This window comes from Melospiza georgiana, chromosome 1 (assembly GCF_028018845.1).
Source record: "Melospiza georgiana isolate bMelGeo1 chromosome 1, bMelGeo1.pri, whole genome shotgun sequence".
Lineage (NCBI taxonomy): Eukaryota > Metazoa > Chordata > Aves > Passeriformes > Passerellidae > Melospiza > Melospiza georgiana.
In genome coordinates, this window is record NC_080430.1 from 105,593,992 (window position 1) to 105,620,530 (window position 26,539).

The following is a 26,539-nucleotide window of genomic DNA, read 5'->3' on the forward strand; positions in this document are numbered from 1 at the left end:
TCTATGATGATTTATTATATGTGGGATATATATAGATAGGTAGAGATATAGATATGATTCTGCATGTTATATATATAGTATGTATATGTTTATATACATTGCAAGTACATATTTCTAAGGTACATAAACAGTACAAAAAGTAGGACTTGGAACCAGTGTGTATCTTCTGACAATGTGAAATAGATCAGTTCAGCTAACTTTGCCTCAGTTTGGCCTTCTGTAGAACTCTGAAACTTTATTGAAGAGGTGAAGTAAGGTTTGCAGTGGTGTGATTTTTCCCAAGCAAAAGTTGGATTTTTACCTTAGGAATTAGTTTCTCACAGTAATACATTTGCTTATCATTTACATATATTTATATGCATTTTCATACACACAAAAACCCGCCACTCTATCCTCTCAGCTTCCAGTATCTTGGGTAAAAGAAAACATTATGTCTTTGAAGAAGGTACTTTGATTAGTGATACGTTTATTAGAAGAACAGAGTGTGGTCCACTTATTTTCCTCAGGAATATGTTGACAATATCATATAAGAGTGACTCAGTGACCCTTATGGGTCCCTTCCAGCTCAGACTATTCTGTGGTTCTGTGAAAATAATGTTTCTCTTTTGTTGTGAATTTTGTTCAAGGGAAATGCAGACAGAATTTAAAGATGCCATTAAATCAAGATATGTTTATCATCAGGGAGAAGATGACTAGGCTTTGAAAAAGTCAGATAAAGAGACTCTATAGAAAATGTGTTAGGGATGTGGATGAAATTGAACTTTAATGAGACCAAACAAAAGAAATACAATTGATCTTCTACAGTGAGAATGTATTGAAGTAATTTAAACCTTAAGGTCCTCTTGTCTTAGTGGGAGACGGGATAGTGGATGTTTTGTATGATCTAATTATCTCAGAAGTCTCAGGCTCTGCAAAATATTATTCCTCAGGGGGAAAGGATACAAGACAAAGAGAACAAATTACCAGTTGAAAGATATGATGATCTTTGATGCAGTACAAGGGGAAGCATAAGGTATTTTACTAATATTCCTGGTGTGAAAGTAACAGCTGTAATGAGAAAAATTAGAAAATTGCCTCAAGTAAAACACACTAAAAAGGCAGAAAAGCTTGGATGAGGCAAAGGTCCTGCAATCAAATATAAAGAAAAAAACAGATTTCTAGTGAAAATTAAAAAAAAATTGATTATGACTTGCTTGAGGTATTTTGAAGAAAAATATAGGCAGGACTTCTTATTACAGCTTAATAGCAATTCCCTCAGCAGTTATAGAAAGTTATGAATCAGAAAAAAGAAGCTAAACTGACTGTGAGATAGACAAGTCATTTGTATGTCTATTAGATAAACAGAAAGACATTTCAAATCAATATTCAAATTTTCTATATTCTTACTTCCTTCTCTACTTATGGGAAAACCGGGCATCAAAATTAAAGAAATAGGCAACTCTTTCAAACCATCTGTGTAGGCAGAATGGAAAATGGAGATACAGAACCACTGAATCACAGAATGGCTTTGGCTGAACAGAACCTTAAAGATCCTTAAGTTCCAGCACCTAATATAAATGTGAAGAAAAGATCAAAAACTGCAGATAGAGAGGTGCTGGGATGCAGAGCCAAATATTGAATCAAAAGCTTCATTACTGTTATAAGTAAGGAAACAGTCATTAACAACTAAAAACTACAGAGACATATCTTTAAGTAATAAGAAATTGTCATGAATTTGCTTATATAATTATGTAAGTTAGAGGAAAAAAGAAAAAAACATAAAGAGAAAGGTCGATGTTTGATATAGCTAAGGACACAGACTTCTTCCTGTGTCAGTCTGAAAAAAATGTCCCTTCATCACAGCTAGTAGAAATAAAGATAATTCCCCTCAGCTATAATCAATTTTGTATCAAAATTTATTTCAGACATGGATCTTTTGTCACCTGCTTTTTACAGTTGGTATCATCTAGATACTTATTGACTGAATTGTAGACAAAGGTGTGGTACTTCTTCCTTTGAAATCTAGATTGACCTTTCTTTTTGGTGAAAGATAGGCTATTGGTGCAGGAAATTGACCCAACTTTCCAGAAGACTCTATTACCTACAGCTGGCCTTAACTTCTGTAAAATTTGAGAAATTTTGTAACATTCAGGTCAGTTAATTTTTTGCAGCCTTTAAAGCATTACTACATTACACCTGCAGGATTTAAACAGAATAATAAAAAATTGTCATTATTTATGCTTTAATACAAAAAATGTCAAAGTACTCAAAATATTTTTCTTTATTTCTAAATAATTATTTTTTTATTTAAAATATTAATTTATCTGATTTATAGTATTTAAATAAAAAAGTAAACAGGTTGGTAAACTCAGGAAGAGAGAGATGAAGCAACTTCAAAACATCATTGCTTGATTCCTGGACCAACCTCCCATTGCCTTGATAAATATGACATTGTAGAAGATGGGTGAACAAGTGAGGCCAAATTCTTAAGCATCTCAGTCCTTTTTATTTATTCTACCTCTTCCTATTAATCTAATGGAATGCTAAGTGATCATCTAATTTTGAAACACCCGTCCTTGTGACTTTCTTTTCCTCGAGTGGAAGTCCCAGCCAAAATAGAGATGCATGTGAGAGCACGACTGCTGAGTGACATCCCTGAGGCAAGGACCGTGCTAGAGACAGGTACCGTTCTTGTAAGGTCTCTCAGATCAGTTCATCCCTAGCTCAGGAAATACCAGAATTATTCAACCTTTTTATGCTTTTCTGTACTTTTCTTTAGCCATCTACTGCCACTGTGGTTTATGCCAATGGCTCAAAGAGCCTTTGAATTCACTCAGAATGGCTATTTTTGGACGTGCACACTACTGGAAGTGGATGCCTGTAAAAAGCTTTCATGGTTGGACAAAAAGTAATGACACCATTAACTCTGAGAAATGGAATACTTCTTGTATTGCTGTCATTCTCTTCCAGTAAAAAATTTCAAGTTGAGCACAGTGGGAAATCCAATTTAGTCCCATGGTATGAAATCATATTCCTAAAATATTTCACCACTGTTAGAAACAAACCAACATGTGGAGCTGGCACTGGTTTTTAGACTGATGCAGGGAGAGATGCTTTTCTTTGGTCTGCATTGCATATCATAGCAGACACAGGCACTATGATAAATATCTCACCATCTCCTGATGGCTTCATGGAATCAGGGACTGCACATTTATGCTCACACCAGAAAGGTTATAGGAAGCACATCTGTCCTTATATGGTCTTCCTTTGTATTTTTATATGATTATAACAGCTACATCAAAAACATAATAAAAAAATATGATTCAGATAATCCTCTTAGTTCAGGGTTGCAGGGATGGAACTGGCACTGTGCAAAATAAAAAGATATATTTATTCTTACTGGATAGAGGAAGTGTGGCCAAGGTACGTTAGTAGCCTCTTCTGGCTCATTGAGTAACACAAAATTATGGTCTCCTGAAAGCTTTATTTTATATGAAACCCTGCCATATGGCTATTATTTTAAACTTTACTACTATTTGTTTTATTTCTGTTGTATAGTTTCTACTTACCTTTTGTTTCCCTGTCTTTCCCTGCCAGCCCTTTTAGCTACAGTCTGAATTCTGCAGACACAGTTTAAAAAAGCTGGCTAGTGATTTGGGGAAGGAACAGTATAGTGGTGGGTCACATCTGGGCCATGGCAAAGAATTTTGGTATTCAGGCCTTATATGCTCGAGAGAGACCCCAGTCATGTTTGGATGCAGGGACTGTGTTCTCAAGACCAAAGGAAAAGAAACCAACATTTTAACGAACTCATTCATCAAGAATAAAATGTATAAACATGCATATTATTAAATGTATAAACATGCATATTATTGAAGCTTTCTGAATTGTTTTTGCTCTTAAAGCATGAATTTATCTGAGCGCATTGATGAAGTTTAATACAGGCTAGAAAATTCATTGTACTGTTGTTATTTTAGAAATGAGGCGAAATATTTCAGTGTTGCAAAATCAGCACAATTAAATACTTTGCACCTCATTTTTATAAGCTGCCCATGAAGTTATTTGAACAACTAAAATTCCTATCTTGCAAATCCTTGAAATCAGGGCAATTTCAGAGAGTGAAAGAAAATTTAAAAAATCATCAAAAGTAAAGTATGGAAATAGCTCAGAAATTGGTGAAGTGATAAATATCGAGGAGAGTAAGTTGCTTTAAAATGTTGGGTGAATTTGTGTGTAATACAAATACAAAAAGTATCATTCTGTATGTATGTCCTGTATCTATATAAACAAATGTTTTGCTTAAGAATTAGGCAGTACAAGAAAAAAGGAGCATAAAACAAGGATGTCATCACATACATCAAAACTGTGAAAAAGTGCTTGAGGGCATGGTACATTACCAGCTGTAACAGGATTCTGCAGGTGGCTGGTTAAGGCACTACTCAGGTCTTATTTATGTATTTACTGTATTTGCTAATACATGAAGGCCACCTTTCTGTTTCAAACGTGGCCACTCCAGGACATACTTGGTTAAGGTTTTCATGCTTGAAGAAGTTGTTGAAAACTGGAGATACTTTGGGAGAAACCACAAGATGGGTTCAGATGAGACGAAAAATAATGGCTGATTTGATTCAGTGCTGGAGGAGGGGCTGTAGTCAGAAAACTTTCCTCTCTGTAGAAGGCAACAAAATATTGACCTTCTGAGACTCACAAGTATGACAAAAAAGGTCCAGTACATGGAAATTAAACCTCAGAAGGAAGCAAAGTGCATATTTTTAAACAGAAGTAAATACACATTGGAACAATTTACTAAGCTCAGTTGTGGATTCTTGTAACTTAAAAGATTTCATTTGGAATTAAGTCTAGGATTGCTGAAGCAATTCAGGGAATTAGATGCTCAAACATCCTTGAAATGTACTCATTAAATTCTCCAAGATCTCTTGGGTTGCTCTAGAAATACAGCAAAGCTAAAAGCATCTGATTCAGAAGTGGGACTTGATGGAAGGCACTGTGAAGTAGTATCAGACAGTTTCTGTAATGTTACACAGCAGGTTAGACTGCACTGTCCCAGTGGCCTCTTTTATTCACAGTCAGTGTGTTTGTTTATTTGTATGTAAGAGCAGCAAAAGAAGTGTTCGGATCTAATAGGAGCTACTTGAGATTGCTGCTGAAGTACTTGCACCCTATCTGTTTAATAAGATGACTGTGATTCACTAGTGTTGCAGTAGAATGTTATTTCACCTCCATTCTGCTGCTGGTAGGGAAAAGATTGAAAGACCAGGCCTGTGTGCAGAGATGGCAGGGGCATGGCACCTAAGGAGCTGCTCTGTGTCTGCGGGGCTGTCAGCAAATTGTTTCATTGCCAAAGCAGAAATGGTCAGTCGTGTTTCAGGACCTGCTCTGTGATCTGAGTGTGTGGAATGGAGGAGGTCCTGAAATGTGACTAGTTAGACATATTAGCTGAGCATTTCTTGATTTTCTGTAGTATTGTCTATATAAAGAATTCACTTCAGACATTTGTCTCTCACCAGGAAAACTTGGATCTTAGATGAGTGTGACTGGCTGGCTCAATTTTACCTTTGTGAGAGTTACATTGAATTAGAGGCTGTATCAACAGATTAAGGACCCAGTCATGCGCCAGTGCAAGCAGTAATTTTGCTGTCACTGGACACTGCAGTCTTGACTGTTGAAATTATCTATTTTCTTTCTTTATAATGCTTCACTTCCCAGGGTCTACATGGCTGGAATACGTCTGTCTTCTAAACTGGATCTGTTATCAGTGGAAGCATTACTTGCAAGCCAATTTTCTAGTATTACTTTTAAGATATATTATCTGAAATAGGATGGGCACAGAGGGCAAGGTAAAGCTTACCCATGAGTGAAGAAGATCACTGTATTCCTTGAATCAGAGCCAAATTCTATCCTGAGTTTTGTTTACTCACAAATCTGAGCTTTATGAGACTCCAGAAATCCAAATTCCATCTGATAAATGCTATCTAAATACAGAGTAGTAACCTAGAATATTGAGGATTTGGAGCTTTTTCTTCATTATTTTTTTAACAACATGTAAAAAACTAATGTTGAAAAATAAGTAACCTGGTTATGCTTATTAACACTTAATGAAATTAAAACTTGTGTGTCCTTCTTAATGTTTTTTTTTTAAACTTACATTTTTTTGTATGACAGGCCTATGTCAACCCAGTGTTACAAACTCAGAATATAAATGGATACAATTTTTATAACGGTGGATTGAGTTGAATATAAATTACAAAGATAAATGTTTACATAGTGGTTGATATTTCATAGATATTTTGGTAATCTGTTTATCCAAGACATCAATAAGACAGCAGGGTTACAATACTGTTCAGGCTGTATTGGTATATAAAACCTATTTGCCATCTTTATGAAATACATATCATTACCAGAATACAAATTATACAAATGAGATTGCTGCATTTCTCATCTGTATCATATAGATCTTCCATGTGACCTATCAAGTCCAACATGGGGATAAAACAGTGTGTACCTTCGACAAATTACTGATGGCAACTGCTATATTTCTTTGCACAGCATATCGAAGTTCAAACCAAAAAGCATTTACTGTGAGGAAAGAAAAATTATAATTAAGCCAATTTTAAAATACATTACATTTTGAAGATCAAGATTCTAGGCAGGTACTTGAGGTGAAGGTGCCTGGTGTCCAAGAATTGGATTCTTTTTTGTTAGTGAGTGAGAAAATGAAAATGCAATGTTAGAAGATCGGGATTTTTGGCTTCTGTAAGTGAGCAAGTACTAATGTAGTGTAAGTGATCCAGAAAGTAGTATATGTCCTTGTTAACATCAATAGCTTCATAATGCAGCTATTCAAATGATGTACTCTAATTTACTCCTCTGCCTCAGAGAAGTGTCATGCTTTCCTATAAGGCTGTTATGATTTTGGCTTCTGAGAACTGCACGAAAATGCCCTCTGGTCTGGAGGATGCACTGCTTTCTGATGGGTAGACCTAGTTAAAGATAGGTTTTTACCACCATAAAAATTGAGTTACATTGCTTTCTGATAAAGTAAGTTCACTTATTGATTTGGCCAAATGAGTTTGAGAAATGCTTGCACAGAATGTAATTGTTATATCCCATTTCTTTACATTGCATTATATATGTGTGTTTATGCATATATTTATAACAAGTTTCTCCAAATGTTTTATAAAAATAACAAATAAATATAATTTTTCTTTCTATCTATTAAATTTGGAAATGTAACTCAGAAAGTATGTTCAAGGACATGAGGCAACATAGCTGTTCCAGGAGGTACAAAATGGACTGATTAGGTCAAAACGTATTTTCTTTCATTTACAATGTGGAATCTGTCCAAAAGGCAGGACTGAAGGCAGTCAGTGTGACATCAAGAAATGTGCATCACCACTGGCTTGAAATGAGACTTGAATTACAGGGCTTTTTAGATATAAGATCAGAAGCAATCCCATATAAGAGGGATATCTAAGCAACTTTGTAGGGGATGCAGGTGTTTTAATTCACAGAAAATAAGCAGGATGTGATACTAAACCCAGCACTTCTGTACAGATGCCATTGGACCAATCTAGGATCATTATTAGTGGAAATTTGTAACAAGGATGAACTTTGTCCTGCAGCAAGATTTCTGATCTGGCTTTGACTCTTTGATATTTGCTGACACCAGTCAGATTTCTTTCAGTGTCATGACAAGAGTTAGTGTCTTGGAGCAACAGTAAGCAAAGAAGCCTGTGCTGTGGGGAAAGCATGATGCACCAAGTGTAACAGGGCATACATATTTTCAGGAATAACCTTATTTGAGAGAGCATCTGGTTTAGGTTTAGACAAATTAATACCTTGAGACTGTTTTGATAGAAAATTGACCTCTTGTTGAGATGTCAATAGCCTGAGTATCTGAGAAAACAGAAAATAATTGCTGCATCCCGATAATCTTCTATTACAAGGATGTATTCATCCTGAACTGCCTGACCACTGAAGCATTCAAAAACATGGTGAGTTTTTTATTTTCAATTACTGTTCTTTACTTCACATGATACTGTGTAAGATTGTGTGCATGTAGTGTGTCCTCTCTGAGTAACTGGTTAGCTGTCAGGGAACAAGGAAAAAATCAATAATACCAATAATTTTTAGCTCTTAAATCCTGAACTAAATGTTTCTTATGTTAAGCATGTGTCATTATATATACAGCTCTGTATGAGTATTTTATATTGATTGCCTTTACTTTCTCAGTGATTTCCCTGTATTTAAAGAAATTGATCATAGGACCATAGCATTATTTAGGTTTCAAAAATCATTGAGTCCAGCTATTAACCCAGCACTACCAAGTCCAGCTCTAAACCACGTCCCTGAGTGCTGCATGCACACATCTTTTAAAAACCGCCAGGACTGGGGACTCACCACTTCTCCAGGAGCCTGTACTAATGCTTGAAAATCCTTTCTGTGAAGAAATTTTTCCTGTTATCCAGTCTAAACTTCCCCTGGCACTTCAGGCAATTTTCTCTGGTCATGTTGCATAGGAGGAGAGAGTGACTCTTACCTCATTACAACCTCCTTTCAGGTACTTAGAAAGAGCAAGGAGCTCTACGCCTCAACCTCCTCTTCTCCAGGCTGAATTCCTCCAGCTCCCTCAGCTGCTCCTCACAGGACTTGTGCTCCAGACCCTTCACCAGCTCCATTGCTCTTCTCTGGACACGCTCCAGCACCTCCATGTCCTTCCTGTAGTGAGAGGACCACAAGTGCTGAGTACAGGAGTATGATCCCCTCCCTAGCTCTGCTGGCCACACCATTTCTGGTATAATCCAGGATTCTTGGCCACCTGGGGACACACTGATTCATGTTCAGCTGCTGTTGACCAGCACCTCCAGGTGTTTCCAGCTTTCCAGCTGCCCTGCCCCCAGCCTGTAGCATTGCATGGGATGGTTGTGACCCAGGTGCTGGATGCAGCATTTGGCCTTATTGAACCTCATCCAGTTTGCCTCAGCCCACTGATCCAGCCAGTCCAGGTCCCTCTGCAGAGCCCTCCTCTCCTCCAGCAGATCAACACTCACCTAACTTATTGTCATGTCCAAACTAGCTGAGGGTGCAGTCAGTCATCATTGGCAAAGATACTAAACAGGACTGGTCCCCCACAGAGCCCTGGAGAGCAACCTATTCTCTGCCTCCCAAAGCTCTGCTGCTTGGGGCAGGAGTTCCTCCACCAGGATGCACCTCCCACAGGGGTGCTGAGAGCAGGGCAATGGGATGGCAGCCTGGTCTCACCAGAGCTCCATCTGGGCTGCTGCACCAGCCCTTCCTGTGTGCCCTTCCAGGCTGATTCCTATCTGGAAACACATACCTGATATAAATCGAATTATCTGGTTTCATCTTAGATTAAGTACTTGATTTGTAATTAAAATCCAGATGGTAAAAGAAATTGAGAATGACAAATGCAGTTTATTGAATCAACTGTTTTCCTGTTCCGTCTCCAATGCAGTTCCATTTGATTTACTAATTATATGCAAGCTATTATTATGCTGTGGTTCTTCATGACAATTTTGGTATTTCAGCAGAGATCCTTCTTGGTTAGAAGGACTGAAATGGATTGTATCATTACAGTTACTGATAATTTGTATTGCTGCACAGTCTATCAGACTGTTCATTTCATATATGTTTGAGAAATAAAAACCTATTTATTTTCTGTGAGGAAATCTTGAATAAATTTAAAGCTTTGCTTTTTACCAAGATATGATATTGTATTATTTTTTAACTTTGCAAAATGCCTTCTGCTGAACATCTAGACTTATGTACAGAAGGAGGAAAAATTTTTTACTTCAAAATATTACTAGTGTTGATTACCCTTCTAAATGCATAATATCATCTTATGGTCTTACTCATAGCTATAGCAGTACTAAAACAAGGGAAGATATATGAGGCATGAATGATGTGTTATCTTCTTACAGAGAAACAGAATGCAAATTTCTGGCATATTATTCAAACTTGAATTATTTATATATCAAATATTATTCTGGCAAATCCTGATTAAACTTAGATGAATTCTCTTAATCTCTTCAAGAACTTGCCCTTCAGTAAAGATGGGACTTCCAAATACAGGACTGAATAAACATTATTTAGATCCCTAAATCTCTGTAGCTATATTGATATATTTTTATTTTTTAATCAAAAAATCTTACTATAGCTAGCAAAACAAGGTATTATTTTGGTGCAGAACCTGTTTAATTGATTAATTATAAAAATTCAGCTGTAACACAATAAAAAAACCGGATTCAGATAATCTTTGTAGTTCAGTGTTGCAAGTATGAAACCTGCACTGTGCAAAATAGAAAGATAAATTCATCCTTACAGAATGGTGAAAGTCTGACCAAGGTATAATAGTAATGGCTTCCAACTCATTGGTAAGTAATTATACAAAGTAGTTACACTTCCAAGTGAAAGGAGGGATGTGAGGGCCCTGAAAGTGGACGGATTTCCAAAGGGACATGTGCTGTTCATGGCAATTTTAGAGGGACAAGAGGTGTCTCAGCAAGGCAGTTCTGTTGCAGGTGACAAAGCTTGAGTGATCAGTGTCTCTGTGTTCTAAGACTGGAGTATGCAGTGTTTGAAATACTTCTAGGAAATGGGAAAACTTACGGGCTACTAGTGGCCTTTAACTGCTTGCACCGATGCCATTAAATCCAGATGTGTGACAGGACTCAGTTAATGCAGTGCTTCTGCTATTGCTGATTTCCATGCTTGTCTCTCATGCTGTACTGTGGACTCATGGTTGAGGAAGGCATTTATTTGATAGAACCAAAGAAAGCTTGCTCTACAGGGAGTGGTTTTCTCTGGGAAATCTATTGCTGAGCACCTGCCATCATCACTTAGCCCTCAAATAGATTGTGTCAGTGCTAATGTTGCCATTTTTGATTTCAGGTGTGGTAGCTGACCTTCTGCTTGGGGCGTAATGTAGAGGCTGGCAGAGATGTGTACTCACTAGGAAGGGTGTTAACTCAGAAATTATTATTCTTTGGATAGCCAATGATCATCTATTTATCTAAGCATGAATGAGTATTACATTGGGCTAGAAATGTAATTGATAAATGTTATTGCTTGCTATGGCATATAGCTATTTATGTCACAATTTAAATTATGTGCTACCAAGAAATTGTAGTGATGGCTGTATAATAACCACACCTATAAATTACTTTTCTTCAACGTACATAATACTATATTTTCCTATAAATTAGTTGCTTTTTTTGTTAAAATGTGATGGCACTACCTATTGCAACAATTCTGAAATGATAATTTAATATCAGTCACAAGTTTATTTTCCTGCCTTATAGATGCTCTTTAATAACTTTCATGATTTAGTTTTCATTCTCAATTCTCATTTCCAAATGCTTTCCACAAGTGGCATTAGTCAGGGTGCAAAGGAAAAGTGCATCTCACCCATCCAAAATTAGTGGTTTAATCTGGGGTCTGTCTTAGGATGGGGAAATATCAGCAAAAAAGAATGGTTTGGACCAAATCCCAAAATAATGAGGACAGATTACCCTACTCTCACCTCTAGATGTGCCCCTCTTTCCAACTCTAGAGGAATCATTGGCGTAAGCCTGAGAACAGGTGATTAATTTTTAATTTTTTTTTTTTTTTAATGAATGGGAGTATTTTCAATTACTGTTATTCAATTTCAAGCTTTTTTTTTTTTTTTTTTTTTTTTTTTTTTTTTTTTTTTTGTAGAGCAGAAATAAGAACCCTTGGCTAAGCACAGAACTTATTTTTGGTTGTGTGTGGCTTTCCAATATGAGTTACAATATGTAGTATTTTCCTCCACATATTGTTGAATGAATAAAGAAATACAAGAGCACAAGAATCCACCTGAAAGCAGTTTGTCTTAGTAAGAGAAATTTCTCTTTCATTCCCTTTGGTTGTTCTCAAAACACAAGTTAAAAAAGCAAATCAGATCTGCAATATCTATGTTTTACTCTGTGCATATTCTTTGGAATAGAAATATCAGGAATATTCAATTTTTCCACACTCGGTCATATTTCTCAAAAGCTTTTTCAGTCCATGCCAAGTACTAGAAGGTTTCTACTGTAATATGTGGCACACATTTGCAAACATTGGTTTGTGACGTTAAAGGAGACCATCTAGAAAGTATTCTTCATATGTCTTCTTTCTCCTCCTTGTGGTTTAAAAAAGGGATTTTTCTTCATTGAGCTACCTCCCCAGTGTGTGTTTTTCTGCTTTTAAGAAGAGGAAAGTGTTTGGTAGGTGTTTTGCCTGTGTACTTTCCCCTTGGCTTGAAAGACCTCATTTAGTTCCTATGCTTCTGCTTTCCATTCTCCTTCATTTTCAGGAGCTAAGGAGTGTGGATTAAGTGCTACCACTCCCAGGAGAGCCTCCTTGAACTGCTTGTGTCTGGCAGCAAATAATTTTTTCTGCTCACATTTCACTTCATCCCAGTAGGGAGGATTCTTTCCCTAGAAGAGGATTATCTAGCTTATGAAATTTATCCAGTAGCCATACCTAACAGCAAGAGAATCACCTGTCCTGGATTATAAGGACAGGAGAAATGTGTTTGCAGAAGATGAGAGCTTTTGCCATTGCTTCAGCCTATTACATAACAGAATTCAGAGTTGCCTTTTTAAGGCAGAAAATGGATTTTAAGGGGAAACCCACATTTCCTGTTTAGCAAGAGAAAATTTAGTTATAATACAGAAATAGCTGGACTTTGGCAGGGTAAAAAGACAACCAGATCTTTCCTTTACAATCCTTCTCCATAAAAGGCAATATGCTCTACAGAAGTGCAAGTCTGGCAGTTTTCTGAAGTGCACTGAACTATTTCTTAACACACAATATTAATAGTCCTAAGAACCTGCAATGCAGAGTGCACTCTTCTGGTGGTCTGCAATTATCCCTCTTTTAATTATTAAGATACAGTTATTCACGATATCACCTTTTTACATTACTGTTATGTAACCTCAGACTGAAAAACTGCTATATGCATTTTTAGTAATATTTGTGTTTGCAGACCATTTTAACTTACAGTAGGAAATACTGCTAACAAGTATGTGATGTATTCTTTGCTCTGAAAATTGCATAACATGACAGATTATATTATTCAAACTACTGCTGAAGTGGGATTGAAAGGAACCTGGAAGGTGCTGGGCAGGAGGTTGTGCTGGGGCATAATGTTCACTCTGTTTGGATTTAGCAAATTCCAGTATTTTCTGGACTTTCATACTAGAAAAACTAAGGTGTGTGAAGATGTCATAGCTCTATCTTGAAAAATATATTCTGTAGAACTGAAAGTTCATTATTAATATTTTATACTGGGATTTTTCTATTTGGTTCTTTTTTCTCCTTCCATTATAAAGAAGAACCTATGTGAAAATATACTAAAGATGTTGAGTATTGTTAATCAATAATAGAACAAATTACAGTTTGGGGTGAAAAACTAGGACACCTCTTCAGTGCACAATTAATAGCTATTATAATTTTTGACCAACAATCCAGAAAAACCCATTTGTGCTTAAGTAAAGGCATCCTAGTTTTTCATTTTTAACTTGTTATTTGTTTTGTTGGTATGTTTATTGGAATAACTGAAGCACAGATTATTTTATTACCTCCTGAGTGGCAGAAAGGCAAGGAAAAATGATTTATAGATACATTTAATGTATACAGGTGTGTTATGTGTAGTGTCCTATTTAGGTTACAGTGCCTTATCTTTTCTAATCATTCTCTTCTCTCTATTTTCCATATTATCACAGTTTGGATACCAAATGTCACACTTCTGCAACATGCAACCAGGCAACATGCCTGCAACTAAATTTAGTCATTTCACAAGTCCCAAGTTAAATACATACTTGGAGAATCTGTTAAAAAAAAGGGGGAAAAAAAGTGAAAATAATTACTGGGTAACAACAGGGAATAAACTGAGTGAGAAATAAAAGTCACACAGAGACTTTTCATACCAATGTTCTGTCATGTTAGGGATTAAATGTATGACCTTTACTGTTTGGCTGCACCATTCCCACAGAAGATAAGAATCTGCTTTTAACTATTTCCTGCAGTTAATGGTAGTCTTTTATGGTCTTTAAGGAATTAATTTGACAGTTTGATAATATTTGCTTGCAGAGTAAAGTCTTCTAGCAATTTTAAATGTAAATTCTAAATAAATTGTTGTTTTTGTTTTGTCAGTGCTTTTGGAAAGCCACAAATACTTAAAGGTACTGCTTTAACTTTGGGTAGATGTTTTGTAGACTTTGTATCAAGAATACATTCTTGACTGAATGCATACAGTCTTGATACATTGCATGTTTCTGAAAAAGTCATTCAGTTGAAATATCAGCTGTAATTCCTCGAATTCTATCACTGTTCACTGACTTTTATTTTGCTTCTTAAATCATTTTCTCTACAGTGGTTCTACCTAAAGGGACTATTAAAATTCAGAGTCATTGAATCATGCAGAGCATGAATGTTTATGCATGTGCTGTGCAAGTTAATAAGCAAGAAAGTTTATACAAGCAGACAGTCTTGTTTTATATGGATGCAGAGAGCTTTTTCAAAGCACAGCTCCTTTGTTTCCACTTCACAGTAGAATCCATGTTGTGATTAATCAATTATGAAAGTACTAGATAAAAATTTCTAAAAAGAGCAATTATTGATTAATAATGCTGTTCTGCAACTTCAAATTACTAGGCAGTGGAAAATATAACCTGGAATACACAGTCAGTGAAAATAGAGCTGGGGGAGTGATACCATGCTGCCATGGATTGAGAGCTAGGAAAGCTCTGGAGAGGCAAGAAAGATTAAAAAAGAAAATGTCTTGCCTCATTAACATGTTGGTTTATAAATTTCTGTCCTCAGTAGGCACTCAACTTTCGTGCATCTGAGAAGTGCATTGCTTGTCAAGTTTGAGAGGTGGATTATACTAACATAATAAATCGTTGGGTTTGGAGGTTCGGAGGGATCTTAAAGATCATCAAGTCCCAACCCTTCCCTGCCATGGGCAGAGACACCTCTCACTAGAATTGTAGAATCAGAGAATCATAGAAGGACTTGGGTTGGAAGGGACTGTAAAGATCATCAAGATCCAAATCCCACCTTGCTATGGTCAGAGTTGTCACCCACTTGATCAAGTGCCTAGGACCCCATCCACTCTAACCCTGAACACTTGGATGGGGTGTCCATAACTTTGGACAACCTCTTCTAGTGCCTCATTACCCTCACAATAAAGATTTTCTTCCTAATATCTAATCTCTAAAATCAATCTCCTTTCTTTTAGTTTAAAACCATAACCCTAGTTTTGTCACCATCTCCTCCTTTTTTATGCCTCCTTTAAGTATTGGAGTGTCACAATAATCTGTCCACAAAATCTTCTCCAGGCTGAACAACCACAAGTCTCTCAGCCTGTCTTCATAGAAGAGGTGCTGCAGCCCTCTGAACATCTTTGTGACCCACCTCTAGACCCCCTACAACAAGCACACATCTTTGTGGTGCTGAGGACTCCAGGGCTGGACACAGTACTTCAGCTGAGGCCTCACAAGATTGGAGTGGAGGGGTAGAATCACCTTCCTCAAGCGCTGGCCATGCTGCTTTTGAAGCAGCCCAGGATGCAGTTGGTTTTCTGGACTGTGAGTGTGCACTGTTGTCTGATGTCCAGCTTTTCATCCACAAGAACCCCCAAGCCCTTTCCTGCAGGGTTGCTCTTGATGAGTTTTCTCCTAGTCTGTGCTCATGTCTGGGATTGCCCTGACCCATAAACAGGACAGTTCTCTTGGATTTTTTGAACTTCATGAGGTTCTTGTGGGCCCACTTCTCACGCTTGTCCAAGTGCCCCTGGATGGCATCCCATCCCTCCATTGTGCCAACCACACCACTCAGCTTGGTCCCAGCTGCAAACTTGCTGAGGGTGCATTAATCCCACTGTGTGCGTCACTGATGGAGTATTGAGGAACACCTGTACCAGGACAGAGCCCTGAGGGACACCACTCGTCACCAGTCTCCATCTGGATATAGAGCCATTGGCCACATCTCCCTGGCTGCAACCAGGGAGATGGTTCCAGCCAGTTCCCTGTCCACTGAATAGTCCACCCTTCAAATACATATCTCTCCAGTTTGGAAATAAGGCCCCATGTCAAAGGCCTTACAGAAGGCTAGGCAGATGGCATCAATCACTCTTCCCTTGTCAACCCTTGCAGTCACTCCATCATAGAGAAGGCCACCAGTCTGTTCAGGCACAATTTGCCCTTTTGTGAAGCCATGCTGTGTTGAAATGAGACACAAAATGAACGACACATACAAGTTGAGATGTTTAAAGTAAAAAGAGGGTAGTTTATTTCTGAGCTCCAATATTTATAGACTTTCAAAAGTGACTATGGATTGGAGGATGAAATTGCTATTTCTTTAGCTACACTGGTCAAACTAACAGTTTATTAAATCTCTCTTCTTCCAGAAAGGAATGCAAAACAATCATTATTTACATGAAAAGTGCATGAGAAATTCTATTACAAAAATGTAAACATCAGAAGGTTTAGAAGAACTTAGAAGAGCAGGGTGACAGTGCTGGCTGACTTCAATTACCTCCTTGTGCTTTAGCCTTGCTTCCATGAGGATCTGTTCCATGATCATCCCATGCACAGAGGTGAGGTTCTCTGGCCTCTGTTTCCCTAGGTCTTCTTTTCTCTGCTTTTTAAAAACAGGAGAGATGTTTCCCTTTTTCCACTGACTGGGGACTTTGCCTAATCACCATGATTTTTCAAACATGAGAGCTCCTTGACAACATCAGCCAGTTCCTTCATGACCCTGGGATGCATCTCATCAGGCCCCTTGGACTTGCAGATATTCAGTTTTATCAAGTACTCCTTCTCTTAAAATCCAGTGGGAAGGACTTGCTCCCCCAAGCCCTACCTAGAGGTTCAGGGACATAAGAGACATGGGAAACCTGATGCCGGTGAAGAATAAGGTAGAGTCCTCAGATTTCTCTATATCTATTGTCACCAGTTCTTCCTGCTCATTTATATAAGGAGACACATTCTCCTTGACTTTTCTTTGTTGACCTATGTATTATAGATTCACATCTTGTTATTCTTCACATCCCTTGCCAAGTCCATTCCATCTCTGCCTTAGCCTTCCTGATCCCATTTCTGCACTTCTGGACCATATCCCTGTACTCTTCCCAGGTCTCCTGCCCCTGCTTCCTCTGGCTGTGCATTGCCTTCTTACTCAGCATGAGCATCAGATCCTTGCTCAGACATTTTGTTTTCCAGCCTGTCTTGCCTGAATTTTTGCACCTCAGGATGGAGACCTCTTGTGCTCTAAGAACATGTGGATAGAGCAACTTGTTTGGAGTCAGTATGTGTGTAAGGATGAAATAAGTAAGGTTAGTTTAAATATACTAATACAACTTAGTATTTTTACAATAAATATATTAATACAATTAATACTATTTGTATTAATAAAATACAAATTATATATTAATACAATTATTGAATTTCATTCAATATAGTGCTTGGAAACTTGGAGACTCATCTTTGCAAACTGAAAACAGATTGGGATAGCCCATTTCCTAAAGAAAATCAAAGATTCTAGGATCTGGAAAAATGAGAAAACCACACCAGATCCTCACATAAAATGAGAATGGCATGATCACAGCTATCACAATGTGGTCTGAAAATTGATTGACATAAGCACTTGTCAGGAACACTTATTAAAATAAATAGTTGATCTCCAAGGTTTGGTGCTTTCATTGTCACTGAATGAAGAAAATTTGTTCTTACATAGCCCTCTTTCTTAGGCCTTGTAAAGGCCCTGTGCTGGCATTCTGCTAAGGCATGATCGTCATTCCATGCCAGCACATTTTTTTTCCTATACTTGGATAGCTTAAGATCAAAGAGTAAGTAAAGGCCATGATTAATTTAGTGTGTATTTGATATTTCTTGGAATGAAAATAAGTGGGAGTCAGAAACAAGGAAAGAGTCTCTAAACGTGTAAGAATTATGTGTATCTTAGTAATCTTAACATTTTCACATTGTTTCTTAAAAAGGACCCTTGTGATAGTAGGTTATGTTAATCCCACAGTGCAAGTATTCACTTTGTTTCTAACTGAGAACTGGAAGAGTAAGGCTGAAGATGAAAGAAATAATTTTCAGAATTTACTGTAAACATAATTAAACATATTTTTCACATGTGAGAATCACATAAAATTAGAGTATTTGTAGGTGTCATCTCCACTAACTTCCAGGTTTGTTCTGGAAACCTATGAATTTCAAGCAGTCTGCCCCAGAAAAAAAATGTTCATAGAAATACATAAAAATAACTCTGGTTTAAATATTAAATGTGCAGTAAAATGATTGAAGTCTAACTCACAATGAGATACTGGCACATTTTCTATATAAAAAAATACTGGTACAATGGCAGCATTATGAATCTATACATTATTTTTGTTAAATAATTGTATTTGTAGTCAGGACCTTAAATTTGAACATTGGGAATCCCAATGCTGCTGGGATTCTTATGCATCCTGCATAAGAGAAAACATTGAGGTGCTGGAGTGTTTCTAAAGAATAGTGAAGTGGTTAAGGGTCTGGGGCACAAGTCTTATGAGGAGCGACTGTGGGAAGTGGGGTTGTTTAATCTGGAGGAAGGAAGGGTCAGGGGAGACCTTACTGCTCTCTACAGCTACCTGGAAGTTGGCGTAAGTACCTTGTTACTCCAAGGTAACAAGGGATGGGACAAGAGGAAGTGGCTTCAAGGCCAATTTAGATTAGATTTTAGGAATAAATTCTTCACCAGAAGGGTTGTCAAGCACTGTAACAGGGTTCTCAGGACATGATTGAGTCTCCATCCCTGACAGTATTTAGAAGTTGTGTAAATATGGCACTTGGGGAAGTGGTTAATAGTTGGACTTGACAGTCTTTTCCAACCTAAATGTTTCTAAGAGTCTATGATTTTGGAAACTGTTCCAAGTAACTTCTCCTATATAAAAGTGGGACCCTACATTAACAGTGTAGGGGGAGCAAAGTCTCAGGGCAGAACCTTTCTTCAATCTTTATTAACATTCCTTAACTATATAATGCAAAGAGCTGTTCCATCTTTCAAATAATTTGAAACTATTAAAAGTCTCATCCTGACTAAGTTTTTGCAGGTCATCTTATTCACTGCTGCCATAGCTGAAGTCAGGCATTTTCTGTGCCTTTCATGCGTGCTTCAGTAAAGGTTGATTTTTACTGATTTAAGTGCTTTCTTGTATTATCTTGGAATGGGTTTTCTACTGCAATTTACTAGAGGAGCTGCTGCTAGGTGAAGTATCTGTAAAGTGTTTGGAGTGTTATATTTCATTCATGAATCTTACTCTTCTTTGCATGCCTCCTCAAAATTTACCTCTATTGTAAAATACACTTATAACTTCTATCACATAAAACTTAGAGGGTTGCTAGGTTGCTCTTAAATCTGTAGTTTTTAAGGGAATTCATAAACTCTTTATTCTTCTGTGTTTTACCATCCATGAGTCCAGAATTGACTGAATTCACTTGCTAGTAATGCCAATACTTTTCCAGGTTGTATTTTGTCTTTCATTGAGCATCTTTTTCAGCTGCTGCAGAATGATATGGGGAAGGACTGGGGTGGTGCTTTAAGAATCCTACATACTTCATATTGAATAGCTCTACAAAGTAATTTCTTCACTTTCCATGCCTTTTAGTGCTATTACACTGTCACCAGTTTAAGCATTCACCATTTTCAAGTGCACTCTCACCTATGTTCAAATAGCAGCAATCATTTGACTACTCATTGAAGTTTCAGGAGTGGAGCTTTGAGTAGGGAGTTGAGGCAGTGCAAGTCCAGCGCAGATGTGGAAGGGCAGAGAGTCACATCAGTTTAGTTCCCCTTGACTTTTTATTGGCAGCTGCTGCTACAAATGTGGGAAAACAACTCCTACATGCAAGCAGTCTCTGACTCGCCTCTTCCAGTGCATGGCTTTGGATGCAGACTTTTGGAAAACCTCTAGACTGAGCCAATTCAGTTGTTGTTCTCCCTTATATAATGATTATTTGAGACTCTTTTCGTTTTTGTAGATCAAGATTGAAGTCTGCAAACCTATGAGGAAATATTTTGGCCAAATCCCTCATTCACAGCCTGTGTTTTGTAAGGCCAGCTGACTTAGGGAAGAGCAGTGAAAGCTGTTCAGTACCTATCTACTAGACCCTGAGTTAGATGTTCCTTGTGATCTTATAATTTATGAAAAAGACCATCTGGTCTTTATAGGTTCAGTCTTGTCTCCCTTCACACTGCCTTTTCTCCAATATAATGGAACTTAAATTTTTCATTGTAGAATGGAAAAAGCCTGGCTATGAGACAATACAGTAGCCACTGCTCTCCTTGTCCATGCAGTTGTACTGTTGACCTGGCACTAATGAAATAAATTTAAACTGCAATGCAAAACACTTTGAGAAATATTCATGAAAGCCTTTAAAATACTATGAGTGATTTTGTGCTTGCTTTTGAGGTGCTTAACCAGTACAGGTGTCAGAAAAAGTAGAGAAGAAAAACCAAGGAAGTAAAACAAAATTATTGGGCAAAGTAGTCCAGTTTCAAAACATGGAACTGAAAAGCACTCTAATTTATTTTTCTTTTAGTTTGGATTTAAAGAAAAAAATATTTTATATAAATTGCAAATTCTGTGAGAATTTTAAAATACTCTGATGTCTAATTTTTTAATGTTACTGCCTCTGCTCTTTACATATGCATTTCTTTTCTAATTCTAAATAATAATAAAAAAATTTCCTGTGTAGTAAAAGAAATAGTACTGAATATTAAGTGAATTGAGACTCGCATCTGGTACTCATAAGCTACAGTATGAGAAGCCATGCTGGGGCTCAGGGGATGTATCCCACCCTCCCATTACCCTTGCTGTCTGAAAATCAGGGCTATTTGAGCAGATCTACCCAGACCTTGTTTGCGGTGGCTGACCTCTGTCTGCCTCCATCCACACACATCTTAGTTCCTTTGTCCTGGTATGTCCAACCCAGATGAAAATTAGTATTGCACAGGGCTGAAGCTCAGCCTTTTGGAGAAGGAGTACTTAGGAGTGTCCTGTTGTCTGCTCTTCTCTTGTTGGTCTGAATGACTCTGGGAGAGTCAGCTTGCCTTTGCTCAGCAATATCAAAGTGAAACCCTTGGAGCGTGACTCAAGGAAATGCCCCAGAAGAGCCCTGGTAAGTGCTCTTGTAGAGCACAGATGTCGTGTCCTGACAAAAATGAGTATTGTGCTCCCCCACCTGCACCAAGGAATGCACTGGGCAAAGGGAAAGCCTCCTCAGACCCAAAGTGTCCTCAGGCCCAAGGATTCCTGGAAGGCATGTATGATGTATGCTCCCCTGGCATAAAAAATCTCTGATTATGTCTATGACACAGCACTGTTACTTGTTCTTGGAGTGTACAAAATAGACTGCTCTTAAATTTTAATCATAGAGTCATAGAATGTTTTGGGTTGGAAGGGATCTTGAAGATCACCTAGTTCCATCCCACCTGCCATGGGCAGAGCCATCTTCCACTGGACCAGGCTGCGCAAAGCTGCTGCTGAATTAGTGGCAGCATTTTTTATCTGAAGGCTCTTTGCAAGATTTTTCTGTCACATATGCAGTGTAATCATTTCTTGAGGCATTTTTTTTCTTTGGACAAGGACACATTCCTACTAATCAGCAGTGCAGGTGTTGTGACAGAGGTCCTGTCTGTAGCTCTAAATTTTAATAAAGGATTCATCTCTTTATTTCCTCTGGTTCTCATTATGAAAATGAACTGGATTTCTTTCCATCAAGTCCTATAAACATGAAACTGTAGACAAATTTCATTTAGTTTAGAAAAATGTGTAGCACAAGAACAGGATTTGATGAAGTCCTGAATTTCGTCCCTCCCTTATTCCTAAACTCTGCCATATCTTCTTGTCCTCTGTTAGGATATTTAAGTTATGAGTTTTGGAGGTATCAACCTAGTGCTTTCAATAGTCACTGTTTCTTGAACATATGCCCCTTATCACCTCTTTAATTTTATTTTTCTTTATTTTTCTTTTTCTTTACTTTTTATTTTAGGACTGCTATTTTCCCTTTTTATCTCTGTATGTTACCACATCTAAGAAATAAATAAAAAATGTTTTATCAGCTTAATGTTGATATGTTTAAGGGTCTTTAAAACAGTGGTCTGTACTGAGAGCTACAACAATGCACAGATTAATATCTGTGCTACATATTCTGTCCCATGGGAACAGTAGAGTGAAATGCTTTTCTTCTTACAGAGAGAATAGGTTTTTTAGAGAGTCAGATTGGTCCTTAAATTTTGGTTAACTGCACCTTATTCCCTAAGTGACTGTTAATGTGAATGGGAGCAAATTTTGTATTGCCTGTGTTAGTGTCATTTCCATACTGAAGCAATGCAACTGTGCAGTTATGCATTTATAGAAAGCTCACAGCTTTCTACAGAAATGTACCACAGATAATGTACTAAAGAATGTACTACAAAGTTTGTCAAGGGCAAACCACTTTCTTGCATTCTTCTTTTCCTTTTTTTTTTTTTTTTTTTTTTTTTTTTTTTTTTGCAGTAGCTGATACAGCTTTTATTCTCTTCAAGCATCACCATCCTCCCACAGGGTTTTTTATCATTTTGACATCCAGAGTTTAGTTTATCCCAGTTAGGGTCAGGTGCTTGGAGGTGAGAAACATTCATAATTTTTCACCTGTGTAACAGTTCTGAATCTGCAAGTCCTTTCCAGAAAGCGTGTAGCAGTATATATTCTCATGAGTGTCGTATACATCTGTTATGGATGGTAGTGCATGAGTTTATTGTTTCTAAGGGTATTCTAATGTGCCCAGATTGTGTTTATATGCAGGATATGTTTTGCATATCAGACAAAAAATATCCATATTTTGATGTTTGAAATCTTTGCTAGGAATTCTTTTTTAAAAATAAGCATTTTATAGACTATTTAATCAATCTTATGTAAAGAGTAAGCAATTTGATCTTGTCTTCACTGTACTGCAGTTTTCCTTATACACACCCAGATTTCAACCAATTATCCTGGTAGGTTGTTGAGGTTTTTAATAGGAAGTAGGATGAGGAAACTTCTGGGTGTGCTATTTTAGCAGTATCTTCATTATGAGATGAAAAATATTGATGAATGGGTGAACAAAGATTTGATTAGATAATTGTGATGGAACAAAACTGACAGAATTGTGTGTTCTGCTTTTCCTGTGGGCTGTTCTATCAGCATTTGAACAACAAATCTGAGAGGAGACAGAATTAAATCTTAGAAAAATAAATTGAGACAAATTGTGTCGTGTTAGTTGGTTTTCAGTCCCTGATAATTTGCTGCCTGATGGAAGTCAATCAACCAGTTTTCTGTTTTCCAAGGCTTTTTAAACATAAGATCCTTGGATGCTCACTCCATAGACAAGTCCAAGGAAGTTTAGGAAATAAAACTAATTTAAAAACAGCTTCTTGACAGGAGGCTATTTACTATAGGGAGGACTGTACTCTCCTGATAAAGACTTGAAGCATGGAGAATCACTGAAAACCATGAGTCTAAAATGAGAAGGAAAACCAGAAAATTAAAAATATGCTGATTATTTATTTGTTTTAAATTATTTACTGTGCTGTGTGATTATTTACTTTTATTTAAGCCTTCCTTCTAATAGAACACTCTATCCAAATTATACTTTATGTTCTGGAAATTTCTGCTACCTGATGACAAAATTACTCAGGGAAATACTTGGACCCTTGCCAAGCTTCTTCTGCTTAGAGGTGAAATGGATTATTAGAATCAACTATCACTTTAATGATCTTGTGTTTATTAGCAAACAGGATACAGAAAGCATATTTTTCTGACTGCAGAGAGAACAAAGAGCAGACAATTTCCTTGCTGGAAATGCCATTACTGCCTTTTCATCCTGTCTTATGTACCATGGGTTTATTTCTTTAGCCTCTGTATGAGGGCACTTGTGCAGTCACACTTCTCCTCTGTCTTCCTGTTGTCTGTCCTGTCCTGTGGCTTTTGTTTGCTGGTGAATTTTGAAGGTATGGTTTCATGGTATGAAATGTTCCATAATAGAGAAGTTAAAGGAAATTCTGACTAGTTCATGCAGGTAAAGTTGTTTTATTGCAACAGAAACTTGACTATACTATGGCAGTCTGAGAGGAATAGAGTGGGTATAGTTGTATTAAGTGACATTGAATGGTTTAGTCTGATAGAAATGGGGCTTGACATTGCTAAGAATATAATGACAGCAGCATCTTATCAGGTTAAAAGTCCATTTAGCTATTTGTGCCACATCCTCTCTTCAGTCATGAGTAATAGCAGCTACCATGACAAAAACATAGGTCTATGGCAAAACATGCAATGAGAGATATTGCTCCAAAATCATGGGACATTGCAAATCATAACACATCTACAATGGGGCATCCACAACTTCTGTGTGCAACCTGTTCCACAGTCTCACTGCCTTCATTATAAAAAAGTCTTCCTTGTGTCCAATTTAGATCTACCATCTTTCAGTTTTAAACTGTTGCCCTTTGTCCTGTCACTACAGGTACTGGTGGACAACCTCAATTCTCTCAGCAGTTCTTCACAGAGGAGGTCAAAACTGTCTGTTCCAGGAGTCTGTGCTTAGCTATAGATTGTCCTTAATATGTGTCAGCATTTTTCAAGGTATGTGAATTAGCCCTCAGATATCCTTACAGTTCCTTCTTAATTTTGTCTGGGGAGAAATGTTGTTTTATGGGAATATTTCTAGGGAAGTTGTAGTTTCCTTTAAGTGTAGGACATCCAGCTGTGTGAAAAGTGTCTCAGGATTTCTTTCTGCTATTGTCTTGTGTCTTTAGTTTTTGTTTTTTTCTGTATTCCCTCACAGTAGTATAACACCTGTGCTTTCTATTCCCTGCAATTTTTCTGTCAACTGAAATGTGACCATATCTTAATTTCCATGTGCAATACAAAACACATATGTATATCTTCTTTCAGAAAAAAAAATATTTCTTGCATGAGCTATTTTGACATTATAATCTGCTCCTTTTCAAACTAAGCTGCCTAGAATGAGACCAGCAGAGTACAGTGCAAGGGCTTCTTTAATTTTCTCATTTGATCAGTAAGCTCAATAAATTAATATTTCTGATTCATCCTAAATTCAAATTCTTCTCTTTATTCTCAGAGATAAGGGTTTCAGTTTGTTACTTGTTTTGGTGAAGGGCATGTGATTTATAAATTGAAAAGATTACAAAATTCTTAGAAGCAAATATCTACAAAAAGTAACCTAAGAGAAAAAAGAAACAAAATTGAAACTGAGAAACTGAAACATTTGAAAGCATCCCTTGTGAAATGCTAAAATGGCTCAAAGAAGGTTCTTTAATTCAGGGATACGAGTTTCAATCTCTGCTTTGTGCTATTTCTAGTGAATATGAGGTAGGTATTTAGCTGCAGCAAAATCCTTTATTAGTATTGAGCTATTGCAGTTCATATTCAATTCCTACAGAAATTGTAAATTGGTATGAGCCTGCAGTCTGATTTAAAAGAAGTTTTGACTGTCCTTTTAATGTGCTTTTTAAGAGTCCCCAAAGTTATGGTCAAAATATATATTTGGGGGTTGAAAGTGAAGCACAGCTACTGGTTCCATCTGTGAGGCTACAGAAAAAAGCATTTCGGTGCATTAGGTGATGTTGCAACTTGTGTTTCCTTACACAAACAAAAGACTTGTGTAGCCTTAGGTTAAAATCAGGTGTTCATGAAGGCAGCCAGAACTGTGGGACAACTAAACAAGTTCCATGTATCACTCTTTTCGCTCATGCTCCCTGCATTTTTAAGAAATTCAAGTTGATTCACTAAATAATTACTCTCTTAATTTGCAGAAAAAGCTGATACTTGAAAAGGCTTTGAAAGTATTAAGAAGCTTATTTTTTCCCTTTGGAGGAGGCTCCAAGTCTTCCATTTACTCATTTAATCTGTCATTCCGTTGCACCCAAGGGCAAAGTGTCATTTCTGTGTGCTTCAGTAATTTTGTACAGCACACAGCAAACAAATACCAAGTGACTGAAGCCAAAGTAGATTTCATGCAGGAGGCTGTGTTTCCTTTTCTTGCCATACATTTTTAAAAGAGATTTTCTCAATTGTAAGATGGTAAGTAGGCTTCTGCCCTGAAATTTATAAATGTGTTTATAATAGCAGTTGATACAAATTGTAGGTCAGAAGATGTTCTCAGAATACAGTGGTTTTTCATCATATTACAGACAGTGGTTTCATAAATATCTGGATGCCAGAATGAAATTAGTCAAATCAAAACAATCTTCCATTTCACTTCCAGAAAACAGGATTTTAGATAATAATATCAGTAGTCACTTGTTATTTTAGAGCCTTGTACTACCTGGCATAATGATACAGGATATAAAAATATAGCTTATAATTCACTCTTATTAGGTAGTGGTTTTAAATATAACTCAGTAAGATAGTCCTTGTATCCAAGTATCTTGGTTATTTTAGAGGATTAAGCCTCTGAATTATATTTTAGAGGATTAAGAG

The 26,539-nt window shown here is 37.1% G+C and overlaps 1 protein-coding gene across 7 annotated transcripts in view; it reads left to right on the forward strand.

The window, feature by feature from the left end:
- Nucleotides 1–26,539, forward strand: part of DLGAP1 (DLG associated protein 1) — a 407,137-nt gene that overhangs the window by 155,095 nt on the left and 225,503 nt on the right. For 6 of the 7 annotated variants that reach the window (XM_058041385.1, XM_058041393.1, XM_058041401.1 and 3 more), the window contains one exon: nucleotides 24,561–24,679. The exons of the other annotated variant lie outside the window; for it this stretch is intronic. The gene's annotated coding sequence lies outside the window, so the exon portion shown is untranslated. The remainder of the gene's footprint in view (nucleotides 1–24,560; nucleotides 24,680–26,539) is intronic. 7 annotated transcript variants of the gene reach the window in all.